This window comes from Diabrotica virgifera, chromosome 1 (genome assembly GCF_917563875.1).
Source record: "Diabrotica virgifera virgifera chromosome 1, PGI_DIABVI_V3a".
Lineage (NCBI taxonomy): Eukaryota > Metazoa > Arthropoda > Insecta > Coleoptera > Chrysomelidae > Diabrotica > Diabrotica virgifera.
In genome coordinates this window covers 257,733,105-257,746,227 of record NC_065443.1, presented here as the reverse complement: position 1 = coordinate 257,746,227, position 13,123 = coordinate 257,733,105, and the positions used below count along the sequence as shown (strand labels likewise).

Genomic DNA, 13,123 nt, shown 5'->3' with positions numbered 1-13,123 from the left:
ATTATGTGGAGACTTCGGCAAAAAGACGGAAACATGGTTCAGATGCACAAGTTGTGGACAATGGGTGCATAAAGAATGCAGTGGAGGCAAAAGTACCGAAAACTACATTTGTGACTTTTGTTAATATGTTAAAAAAGCTTTGTTTACATTTTCTTACTTTCAGTATTAAAAAATAAATTTTCTTTTCATATCACTTGCGCTTTTAATATAGATACCTACATGCGCCATCTTCACCATCACTGTGCGTCATCTTTCCCTCGGTGGAAGGTAAGATGGCGCAAAAGCGTTTTTTTTTAAAGCCGCATAAAAAATACTTCCTTTTATTGAATTTAAAAATAATCCTAGAAATTGGTTATAGAAATGTCCAAATTACAGGCTCGTAGCATTCAAAGTTAGCTTAAATATTTTTTACCCTTAAATAAAATGTATTTTGCTTAGGTGCGTCATCTTCGACGTCCTTCCCCTACCCCCTCCCATATCACTGATCCGTACCTAGAATGGAAAATTTTACCCCACCAATTTTACATGGGTGGGGTAAAAAATTTTCCATCCTCTAAGATCCGTACCTATCGGCGACATCGGCGTCCACATTCAGCACTTCAACAGTTTTAACGAGTACGTTGGTGGAACATATGAGTATTTTTATTATGAACTGTATAAAAATGTGAATACGAGCAGGTAAGCATTCAGTTTTTATAAAATTCTAATTGAATAGTCCAAGTAGGTAATGAAGCTTAAAATAGGACAAAACCTCGCAATTTTTACAGAATAGATCGATTTGCTTGAAAATTTGAGAATGAGTAGTAGATAGTCCAACGATCAAAATCTATCCCAAGTGACCATCTACATCGCTGTGATATAGAATTTTAAGATATAAAAGGGAGTATTATTACTATATAAAGTTTCTCTGTCTCCGCTACATTTCTGGGGCAAAATGATTCAATAAAATTGTGTTTTGACTAGGAAAGTTTTGGGGTAGTTCTGATTTTTTTCATTATATATGGATTTTGGGCTGCTGAATCCGAATATGAGGTTTGCGGACAAAATTTCTTGCCGGAACATTGAAAAAATCGCAAAATAAGCGAAAAATTTCAGCTTTTTTCCGCTTTCTTGCTCAAATCTCGAAAACTATTAACTTTTAGTAAATGGTCTGCTAACAGAAATTAAAGTACTTGAAATTATCTACTTACAAATATCACTATTTACTTTTTTTTCAGATAAACCGTTCGGTCTAAAGTACAAGTTGAAAATTGTCAATTTTTAACGGTCTCGGCAAAACCCACTTTTTACATTTAGCCCAATAAATGACCGTTTTTTAGTGTAATTTCCAGGAGCAACTCCGAATTGCATGAAAATTTAGATTTAGGTTCTGCTTACCCTCCACTTCAAAGTTGAATTTGTGCCGTTGCGTTGGTTGCTTTACCTTGGGGGGTGACATTTACCCCTTCTCGGGGGGTGAAAAACGCTTGTTTAAAATAAGATCGGAAATGGATAAATTGACTTATTTTAAGCACCTTTTGTTCTATAAAGTTTTTTACGTAAGTCAATACTTTTCGAGTTAGTCGCGATTTAAAATGTTGATTTTTGGACAAAAAAACTACGAAATCAAACAGATGAAATAGAGAATGTGGAAAAATCCCCTTACGAACAATTCACACATTAACTATTTCGGGCTGGGAAAAATTTTTTGAATAGAATCAAAGATCCAAACACCAGTTCTTAGAAATGTGTTTCGCCCTCTTCAACCTCTCTGGGCTCATCAGTAAAGATGAGAAGTTGAATATCTTCAGACACATTCCAATCAGAATGTTGTTTTTTGATTGGAATGTGTCTGAAGATATTCAACCTCTCATCTTTACTGATGAGCCCAGAGAGGTTGAAGAGGGCGAAACACATTTCTAAGAACTGGTGTTTGGATCTTTGATTCTATTCAAAAAATTTTTCCCAGCGCGAAATACACACAACGCAAAAGTCTAAGGATATTTTAATAATTTGACAATACCAATGACAGAAATTTCATGACCATATAAATTTGCTTGTACTATAATTGTTGATACAGACACTCACTTCTTATCAAAAACAAAATTGTAAAACTGATAGCAATACGTGTTTTAGAATGTTTTTTATAAGGGACAAAAAAATCGACATTTTTATGTTTTGTTTATTTTTAATTTGAGTCACTTTATACCATTCTTGCTTAATAGGTGAGTTAAAGATATTGTCTTTTTACCATGCAACGACAACATTTAACGTTGGACGAGATGAATAGAGCCGTGGGCCTCCTTCAAGCTGGTATGCGACAAACTCAAGTTGCTGACCAGCTGGGTGTCTCCCAAAGCGTCGTAAGTCGTTTGTGTCATCGGCTTAGAGACACTGGGAGTCCAGCCGAGCAAAATCCAGGACGTGGTCGCTCTACAACCATCGGTCAAGACCGATATTTAATTTTAAATGCCAGAAGGCAGCCAACAACCACAGCACCCGAGCTGGTTAATGAATTACAGCTTGCACATAATGTAACAATTAGCCGCAGTACTGTGAGGAATCGTCTCCATAAAGCCAATCTTCGTAGTCGGCGACCACTGAGATGTCCACCTCTATCTAGAGGCAATCGCGCTGCAAGATTAACCTGGTGTCAAGAGTTTCAGAATTGGACTGACAATGACTGGGCCACAGTTTTGTTTAGTGACGAGTCTAGATATGGATTTCATCCAGATTCTCGTCGGACAAGAGTTTGGAGACGACCCGGAAATGGAGAACGATTACGACATATTCAAGAAGTGTATGGATACAGAGGTGGTACATTAATGGTATGGGGCGGAATCATGATTGACAGAAGAACTGACCTCATTTTCCCACGTGGCTTTATCAGAAGTCAGCAATATTTGAACACTATTCTTGAAACTGTTGTGCGCCCGTTTGCTGCTACTGTTGGAGAAAATTTTTACTTTATGCATGATAACGCTCGACCACATGTTGCGCATATTGTAACAAACTGGTTGGATAACGAGGGTATTTATGTATTGCCGTGGCCAGCACAATCACCGGACTTGAATCCCATTGAGCATGTATGGGACATGCTCCAACGAAGAATTACTCCACATATGGGCAATATCTACAATGAGTTTCCATTAAAAGAGCTTCTGAGAGAACAATGGACACAACTACCTCAAGCAGACATTAATTATGTGATTCGGAGCATGAACAGTAGATGTAGAGCTGTGATAAACCAACGTGATAGCCATACTTTATTTTAAGTTTATATTTCGTTTTTTTGACATTTTATGGTGGTAGGTATGTGAAACATGGGTGATTTGCAATATTTTTTTTGCTCCAATTTTCTGTTTTTTTTTGCAATTTATGGTTTTTGACATATTAAACAACAATTTAAACTACAAATTTTGTATTACTTTTTTTAAGTTGATTACAGATAAACAAAATACGTCTATTTATAAAAATATCCTTAGACTTTTGCGTTGTGTGTAGTTAATGTGTAAATTGTTCGTAATGGGATTTTTCCACATTCTCTATTTCATCTGATTTCGTACGAGTGGTCGTTAAACCATTAACTTTGGATCTTTTGATCACTGAGTGTGTTTCAAAGAGCTACATCTTTTGTTTAAAAAAAAAACTACGTTTTCAGGCCGTTTTTCCCAAATAACTCAAAAAATAGATCTTTTATCGAAATAAATATTTTTAGCAAAAGTGTAGCCTATAAAAAAAACGAAACAAATGGTGTACCAGTAAAGTCTACAAATTGAGCAGAAGCAAAGTTGTAACTCATGAAAAATACGTTCTTATTCGTCTAATTCCAAATCGAATAATTCAACGCGAAATCACCGAAGAAAGAAGTGTTTTTCGGGAAAACCTTATTAACATTTTTAAAGTATCGAAAAAAATCTTATTTTCTTCTAAATAGCTTTAATTTCTTCAGAGCTATGTTACATAAAACTCGTAAGTTTCTTAGTGAAAACACTAACATTATTGTCATGCCTTCGCCTTCTGACAAATGTAATGTAACTGTAGTTCTGGAAAAACAAAGATATTTAGATTTATGTCTCGAATTGCTAAATTCTGATAATATATATGAGAGATTGAACAGAGATCCAACTATTACTGTTCAAACTAAATGTAACAACCTCATCAAGGAATTATGCAGTTCAGGACAAATAGATGATGATACAAAGAAAAAATTAACCGGGTACAAGGGGGTCATACCCAAATTTTACGCTCTACCTAAAATTCATAAACCACAGCTGTCAGTGCGTCCCATTGTTGCATGTATTGGTGCTCCTACTAATCTACCCACGTAACAATGATGTTCGTATCATGTTCTAAGCATATACTACCAACATCCGTCAGAGTATATTCTTTTTAGTATATGCGTAGTACAAGCATAGCATGTACCTTAAAAAACATTCTAAATTTCATGTTCTTTGCACATACTTTAAAGTATATTCTCGTACCGAATATACTGAGTACATTCGTGTACGTAGTAACTCGGAATATTCGTAAAAGTTTATTCTTAGAATGTACCTTTACCGAATATTCTTAGCACATACTTATAAGTACATTCTTAACACATACTTATAAGTAGATACTATTCTCAGAATATACTTTTACCGAATATTCTTAGCACATACTTATAAGTACATTCTTAACACATACTTATAAGTAGATACTTTTAAAATATCTTAAAAATAATATATATGTATGTATAGGAAGAATAATGTTAGCCTATAGATTATCAACTTCGTTAAGAATAATTAATGAAACTTAAAAATTTATGTATGTAGGTACTATTAATTAAACTACCGAATTCATTATTTAAAATTGTTTTAATTGTATGGTAAAAATGTTTAAGAATTAATTGTATTAACGAAAAAGGAGAAATTGTCGTTTCGCTTTCATAACTGAAATGCATTTACTATTTTGATTAAGTTTATTGAGTATTCTTATGAAGAATTTTATTTTTACATGGAATTGACATTCAGGTAAGCTGTGTGGCTGAGCCAAAATCCACAAACAAAGCGGAAACGACCGCTGCATACCTGCATAGGGGTTAGCGGGTAGGGGGTTGGGAACAAAGGAAAAATACAAAATATGAAAATAGTTACTGAATAGGCATTTGGCATTTGTGTCTACACTTAACACTAACAATGTCTATGCTGTGTTGTGAGGAAGACCAAGTATTTCAACCAGGAATAGGAACATGCATAATTAAACGTTTTATTTTGTTTGCGGTCAACTTACAAATAGAAAATTAATTTTGGTACTTCAATATTACTTAAATAGTAAGTATGTATATAGGTACATATATGCAACATATAAATTTTAGTTATTTACATACATATGTTACATAATATTTATTTGGGTACGACAGGTATATGAATATATAAATTTATATATTCAGCATTTTTATTTTTATATGCACATAATAACTAAATATATATACCTACTTACCTATATAATATTGATATAACTAACTAAAATTTATATAATATTTTATATTTACTTTTTAAGTAATATTGTAGAATGTACTAACTACATTCTCATATGTAATATGTAAATTTAGTAGAAAGTAGAACCTAGGATGAGATTCGGTGATGCTGAAAACATGCTTCTGAGCAATATAGCACTTCCTTGTAATATTCTTCCCATATACTAAAAAGTACATTCTTCCTATATACTAAAAGATGTGATGTAGTACATTCTAAGTATATAAATAGAAGGTTTATAGCACCTTCTTAGAATATCCTAAAAAGTATATTCTTGGTATATACTGAGAAGAAGTGCGGTAGTACATTCTAAGTATATACATAGAACGTTTAAGTACTGTAATGTAGTATATACTCAGTATGTGCTCTGCACATTCGCAATGGTAATTACGCATATTCTTAGTATATACTTTTTCTGAAAAGTATGTTCTATGAATCTACTAAGAACATGAAATTGTTATGTGGGTATTAGCATCTTTTTTGACTGAGATTTTGACTAATGCATATGTCTCTAATGAATATTACCTAAAAAGTTCATTTGATGTCTTTAACAACTATCAGTTACCTGAAGGTTATGTTATTATCAGTGTGGATGTAGTCTCATTGTTTACTAATGTACATCTAGATGCAGCCTTAATAGCTGTTGAAAACAATTGGAATTTCATTAGTTCTCATTGCAATATCAGCTTGGAATATTTCAAAAAACTCATCTCCTTTCTGTTTAACACCTATTTCACATTCAACAATACTTGTTTAAACAAACACAAGGAACTCCTATGGGAGGTACTATCTCTCCCATTTTGTCCTGTTATGTGATGGATCATTTACTGGATATGGTGATCCCAGAATTGTCCTTCTATATTCCTTTTGTTAAAAAGTATGTGGATGACTTAATCCTCGCTATTCCTAGTAATGCATCCACAGAAATTTTACAAGTATTCAATAGTTATGACCCTCTACTACAGTTCACAATTGAACATGAGGATGATCTATGCTCAGTCCCCTTTCTTGATACCCGGTTCATTAGAACCCATAACAACTCCCTGAGAATTGACTGGCATAGAAAACCTCATAGTTCTGGACGTTTTCTTAACTATTGGTCATATCATCGACATTCAATAAAAATCAATTTGATCAAGCAAATGAAGGCTAGAATCATAGATATCAGTGATCCTTCTTGCCATCAGAAGAACCTGAGAATCCTTTCTAACCTTTTTATCGACCCAAAACACCTAGTCACCAAGATATTATTCAGTTTGACCCCTAACATAATACGCCAGAATGATGAGTTGCAAATTACTGTTACAAGCGGAGAACATAATACCAATTGTTTGTATACTTCTTTAAAATACGTTAAAGGCATAACACCCAGACAGGCTAGACTGTTTAAAGACATCACTAACTTGAAAATAGCCTTTAAAACTTCATTAACTTCAAGATCTATATTTTCTAAGGTTAAAGACAAGAATGACATTAAATATTGTTGAAACGTTGTCTAGCAGATTCCCTGTAACAACTGTAATTTGGTATATGTTGGACAAACCGCACGCAGTTTAGGTAGTCGTTTAATTAGTCACCGGAGTGATAGCAGATTATATCCTGAAAGATCTGCTCTTGCCGAACATGTTAACAAAGTACATCACAAAATGAATTATAAATCGGTCACAGTTTTAGCTACTGAATCCAACTATACTAAAAGACTGTTCTTAGAGATGGCATTCATTGCACAGAATTCTAATGCAATGAACAAAAGGAGTGACATAAATCAATTAAGCTCTATTTACTCCTACCTATTATATTTGGATAACCATTCTCATTCCAATGATGTCTCAACAACTGATTCATTGTAAAGTTTCCAGCTTTCAGTTTATTGAAAAGTATTTTGTTTACAATTTTGGTTTTTCAACTTAAAACAAATTTCTGGTAAATTTTGATGTGTATTATTACAGTAGTAGTACTACATAAGAAAGAGAAAAAGAAGAAGTGGTGTCATTTGTCATGTCCAGGAATGACATTTACTTCTAACCTCACATTTCACAGTTGCCGGCACGTGGCATGTAAAACTGTTTTTAATTGTCTTTTTCTTATGTGTTAGTGTAGAAAATAATTTGTAAATTTGGTCTTTTACACCATGTATTTTTTAATATTTGACTCAATCTATGAGTGGTTCGTAAATTTGTCACCTGTGAGTAGAACATCCACGGAAAGCAAATCTCAATAACGTAAGTTTTAAAACCTTTACACCTTGTATTATATGTTTTCGGGGATGCTGTACTAACAGAAGCCCTTTATTTCAGTTATTCCTAATGATGAAAATAAACATTTTCGAAAGCTTGAAACTTAGTTAAAAGAGTACACTTATTTCACCGCTGCATATCCCTATATATATATATATATATATATATATATATATATATATATATATATATATATATATATATATATATATATATATATATATATATAATCAAATGAAATAGAGAATGTGGAGAAATCCCTAATAATAATCTTGGTCTCGAATGTTGTTTTTGAGTGGAATGTGTCTAAGGATATTCAACCTCTCATCCTTACCGATGAGCCCAGAGAGGTTGAAGAGGGCGAAACACATTTCTAAGATCTAGTGTTTGGATTTTTAATTCTATTCAAAAAATTTTCCCAACCCAAAATGGTAGATGTGTGAATTATTCGTAAGGGGATTTCTCCACATTCTCTATTTCATTTGATTGATATCGTACGAGTGGTCGTTAAACCAATAACTTCTCATCTTTTGTTTTAAACATATGTTTTACTTCAAGTAATTAGGGAATTAAAACTTGAGACTGTCATTTTCAGATTTGGCGTAGATCTACGCTTCTGCTATGTCTTGGTCTCGAATGTTGTTTTTGAGTGGAATGTGTCTAAGGATATTCAACCTCTCATCCTTACCGATGAGCCCAGAGAGGTTGAAGAGGGCGAAACACATTTCTAAGATCTAGTGTTTGGATTTTTTATTCTATTCAAAAAATTTTCCCAACCCAAAATGGTAGATGTGTGAATTATTCGTAAGGGGATTTCTCCACATTCTCTATTTCATTTGATTGATATCGTACGAGTGGTCGTTAAACCAATAACTTCTAATCTTTTGTTTTATATATATATATATATATATATATATATATATATATATATATATATATATATATATATTATATCTGAGTTAGTTAGAAGCAACCTACCTTGCTCGTTTCGGTACGAAACCGATCTGTGCCTCTACTTTGAGGCCACGAGATGTCACCTGGTATTTATTGAAAAATACCTACGGCGTCAAACAAGCAGGAAATAATCGCAACTTTCTACTTTCGCCTTCTACTACGCAAGGTAGGTTGCTTCTAACTAACTCAGATTGCGCTAGTCCCATAAGGACTGCATGGCTGTCTTACGGCCTCGGGTATACGGAGGAAATATTCTACATCTTCGTCTGTTCTGAGAGCTTGGCTGATGAGCTGTAGACAGCGAAAACGTTCCCAAGATGGCAGCACAGACGAAGGTAGAATATTTATTTCCCGTATAATATTTTACATATTATTTTCATACTTTTTAAAAAGTAGAAAGTTGCGATTATTTCCTGCTTGTTTGACGCCGTAGGTATTTTTCAATAAATACCAGGTGACATCTCGTGGCCTCAAAGTAGAGGCACAGATCGGTTTCGTACCGAAACGAGCAAGGTAGGTTGCTTCTAACTAACTCAGATTGCGCTAGTCCCATAAGGACTGCATGGCTGTCTTACGGCCTCGGGTATACGGAGGAAATATTCTACATCTTCGTCTGTTCTGAGAGCTTGGCTGATGAGCTGTAGACAGCGAAAACGTTCCCAAGATGGCAGCACAGACGAAGGTAGAATATTTATTTCCCGTATAATATTTTACATATTATTTTCATACTTTTTAAAAAGTAGAAAGTTGCGATTATTTCCTGCTTGTTTGACGCCGTAGGTATTTTTCAATAAATACCAGGTGACATCTCGTGGCCTCAAAGTAGAGGCACAGATCGGTTTCGTACCGAAACGAGCAAGGTAGGTTGCTTCTAACTAACTCAGATTGCGCTAGTCCCATAAGGACTGCATGGCTGTCTTACGGCCTCGGGTATACGGAGGAAATATTCTACATCTTCGTCTGTTCTGAGAGCTTGGCTGATGAGCTGTAGACAGCGAAAACGTTCCCAAGATGGCAGCACAGACGAAGGTAGAATATTTATTTCCCGTATAATATTTTACATATATATTATATATATATACAGGGTGGGGCATTAGTGTGACAAAGTCCAATAACTCGTTTGTCGTAAGAGACACGAAAAAAGTTATTTAGGTAAAAGTTGGGGCACACATAGTATCATAATTTAAAAATATTCTCAAATATACAGGAGCGTCCGTATTGACAGGGTGACACAAACTTATGTTTTTTTAAATGTAACACCCTGTATATTTTTACATTTTTGTATTTTTCTCAATGTTTACTTTCTTAAAATATAGGGTTTTTAATATAATACCAGGTATTTTAAAAGATAATTACGTTTTTTTGTTAATTTCGTAGCAATATTTACACCCTGTATAATTGTAGTGATTTACCATCAAATTTATTATTTATATTCAAACGATTTTTAATATAATCTACTATTGTCAAACATTAACAGTATAGCGAAATGTTTAATTTTAGTATACAGGGTGGGTCGAAACTCGGAATGAGTATTTTCTGAGTTTTCTTAAATGGAACACCCTGCATTTTAGTATTGTAATGAAATGATATTTTATGGTACTTTTTTATTTCTTAAGCATTCCCTCTACCTAAGTGCTGTAATTTGTAAGTTATTCGTGATTCTTTACGCCAAACATTAATTGCAACAAAAATTATGTGAAATTTTATTAGGTGGCCGTGAAAATATCCAATCAAAAATAATTTTTCGAAAAAAATAAATCATAATCCGGCCTGATCCTTAGTTTATTAATATTAGATAAGATGTCCAAATACATTCGTAGTTAAGATAGTTGGTGCTTAAAATATTAATCAAACGTACAAAATTCTCCCTAGTTTGCTATGACACACAATTTGCCCAAAAATTTGACATTATACTAGTTATATAGTTCCAGTTGATTTGTTACCATGACTAATATTAATTTTTCTAATGAGGAACTGATTAAAATGGCTTTGTGCTAGGAGAGTATAACAAAAATGAGCTACTTGCAAAAATTTAATGAAATTTATATTTGAAATGTTTATTATTATTAATAATTTTATTCCTATAAAAATTAAACAATTTTTCTCGCTCTTCACTTTTTGCCTGGTGCCCGCCCTTCACTTTTTGCAGGGGGCCCGCCCTTCACTTTTTACCGGGGCCCGCTCATCCCTCTCGGCGGCCCTGCCGGCGAGTGACATTTTCAAGTTTGGAAACAAAAATAAATTATATTAGGAATAAATCTGGAGGCTACTGTGGATGGGATAGCAGTCTGTAGCCCAATTTGGCCACGGCAACAGCGAAGGTGTGAGCCGTTGCGTTATCATGGTGGAAGAGTACTTTTTTCTTCCCCAATTGGGCTGTTTTCTCTGCAACTCGACGTCGAATCGGCCTAATAATTCGGAATAGTCAACCCCAGTGACCGTTTTGTCCTTTTTTAGGAAGCGGATATAGATCACACCTTGTGTTTGTGTATACCAGCAAATGGTGTCCATTACCTTTCCGGCCAATTGGATGGTCTTTGCCCTCTTTGGAGTACGTTCGCGGGGTAACGTCCATTGTATCGACTGTTCTGAATTAAATTTTCTTATTTTCCGCAACTTTTCCAAGGTAAAATTTTTCGTTTTCACGACCTGCCATTATAGTCCATGTTGTGAGGCCGCTCCCGTCTAAAAAAATTTCTGATTCGGTTTCTTTGCGGATTCCTATTCAAAAATGTCCCATTTAAACAAATCTGAAAGGTGCCGGGCGAAATTTTGTGAAATGATGAAAAGTGACGCAAAACTAACAAAGTATATACTTCTAGCCGAGAATCAACTATGTACACTAAACATAATATTATACAGTGCGCTGGAATAAGTGTTACCCCTCCCTATTAACTTATTTATTTTTGACACAAAATCCAAGACGCTCGGACAGGTCGATTTTTAAATTAATCATAGTATACTAAAGCATCAATGTTTCGAACTTTACGCGTTCCATCTTCAGGTGACAGGCATAACTTTGGTTTTTTTAAATGGGAAAGTACATCGTGTGATACCTTTTTTAAAAAGCTTTTGAAATACTGATTACAAAAATGTATAACACTTTGTCTAATCTTCGGGGGCTCAGTGGAGGCTGCTCTTCAGTTGATTGAAACACCAATAGCACTTAGATAATTTATTTATAAAGACCGACACTAGGGAAGTTACCTCGGGAGAACGATGAGTACTGACTATGGCTACACGGGAGTTAGTTGAAGACTCTTTCTCTAGCTGAGATATCATACTTTTATAGAAGCTAAAATTGGGTCATCGTTGACACGAGACCCGCGTGATTTGTGTATCTAACAAAGGTAAATAGTTTTACTTTCGCCAGCACTTTTGTATAATTTCCAAATTATATTGTTTAATATTGAAAAATTAGTACCTAAATTAATGATCCACATGTGTAAATATAAAAACAAATTATTTCGTGCAATCTACTGGGTGATATAATTATATTGTTCAATACCGGATATTAATTCTGAATATTTGGCATTGGACATACTGCCCGACGGCCAATTTGGCCCAAGCGTCAGTACTCGACGTTTACAAGTATAACATAAACATAAGATATTTCTAACATAATAATACATAAATAGTTTAAGAATAAATTAACATTTTTCCAACCGTAACCTTAGCTCTCAATGTACGACTTTATGTTTAGATCAAAATTGGGGCTATTGGATGAAAATGTGGTGAGTGGAACGTCGGCTTTGGAAGTCGACGGGGAACTGTCTTCCCGGTTCCGAACTAATGCGTGTACCTCGTGTTGGGGTTTCTGGTTAAGTGGTTTACCTGAGCAACATGTTGGCGTAACAGGGCAGTATTTCCATAACGCGAGTAGCCCAATTACAACTATCGTAGTAATGATCCCGGTGGCCGCTAAATAATGCCAATGTGATTCTTGGACCGTTCGCCAATGCGTATGTGTTAACTCTTCCTCCAGACTCTCCTCTTCAAGGAGTATAGGACGGAGCTCTTCTCCTTGTATATTGATGTGGGTGTGTGGTGTCGTAGTTAACTTACGTCGTGTCCTTATCACCAATTGTGCTACGGGAGTGATTGGGGCCTTCAGGTAGCTGGTAGCCGCAGTCTCCATTCCACTGCTAGTGGGGAGTTGTGTAATATTTTTCATTTGGGCGATGCATCGGGGTGAGTGTTTCAGAAATGTGACTCGTTCCAGGACTTTTTCGTTCCGATTTCCATCACAAATAATGGACATGTGTATCGTGATCGGCGTGATAACTAGCCAGAGGTTGGGAGTACCCATCTTACTCCACTGAGCTTGTTGTATTGTTTTGGTAACCACTGGGCATGTGCTATTCTTAGATCGCTCATAAATTTCTTCTAGTATACAATTTGGTTTGGTATCCATGTTCATTATGGCTGTTGGAGAGC

The 13,123-nt window shown here is 34.8% G+C and overlaps 1 protein-coding gene across 1 annotated transcript in view; it reads left to right on the top strand.

Annotated features, from left to right (window-relative positions):
• Nucleotides 1–570: 570 nt before the first annotated feature.
• Nucleotides 571–13,123, top strand: part of LOC126883609 (serine/threonine-protein phosphatase 6 regulatory ankyrin repeat subunit C-like) — a 32,890-nt gene continuing 20,337 nt past the window's right edge. Inside the window, exon 1 of the mRNA XM_050649265.1 lies at nucleotides 571–678. The gene's annotated coding sequence lies outside the window, so the exon portion shown is untranslated. The remainder of the gene's footprint in view (nucleotides 679–13,123) is intronic.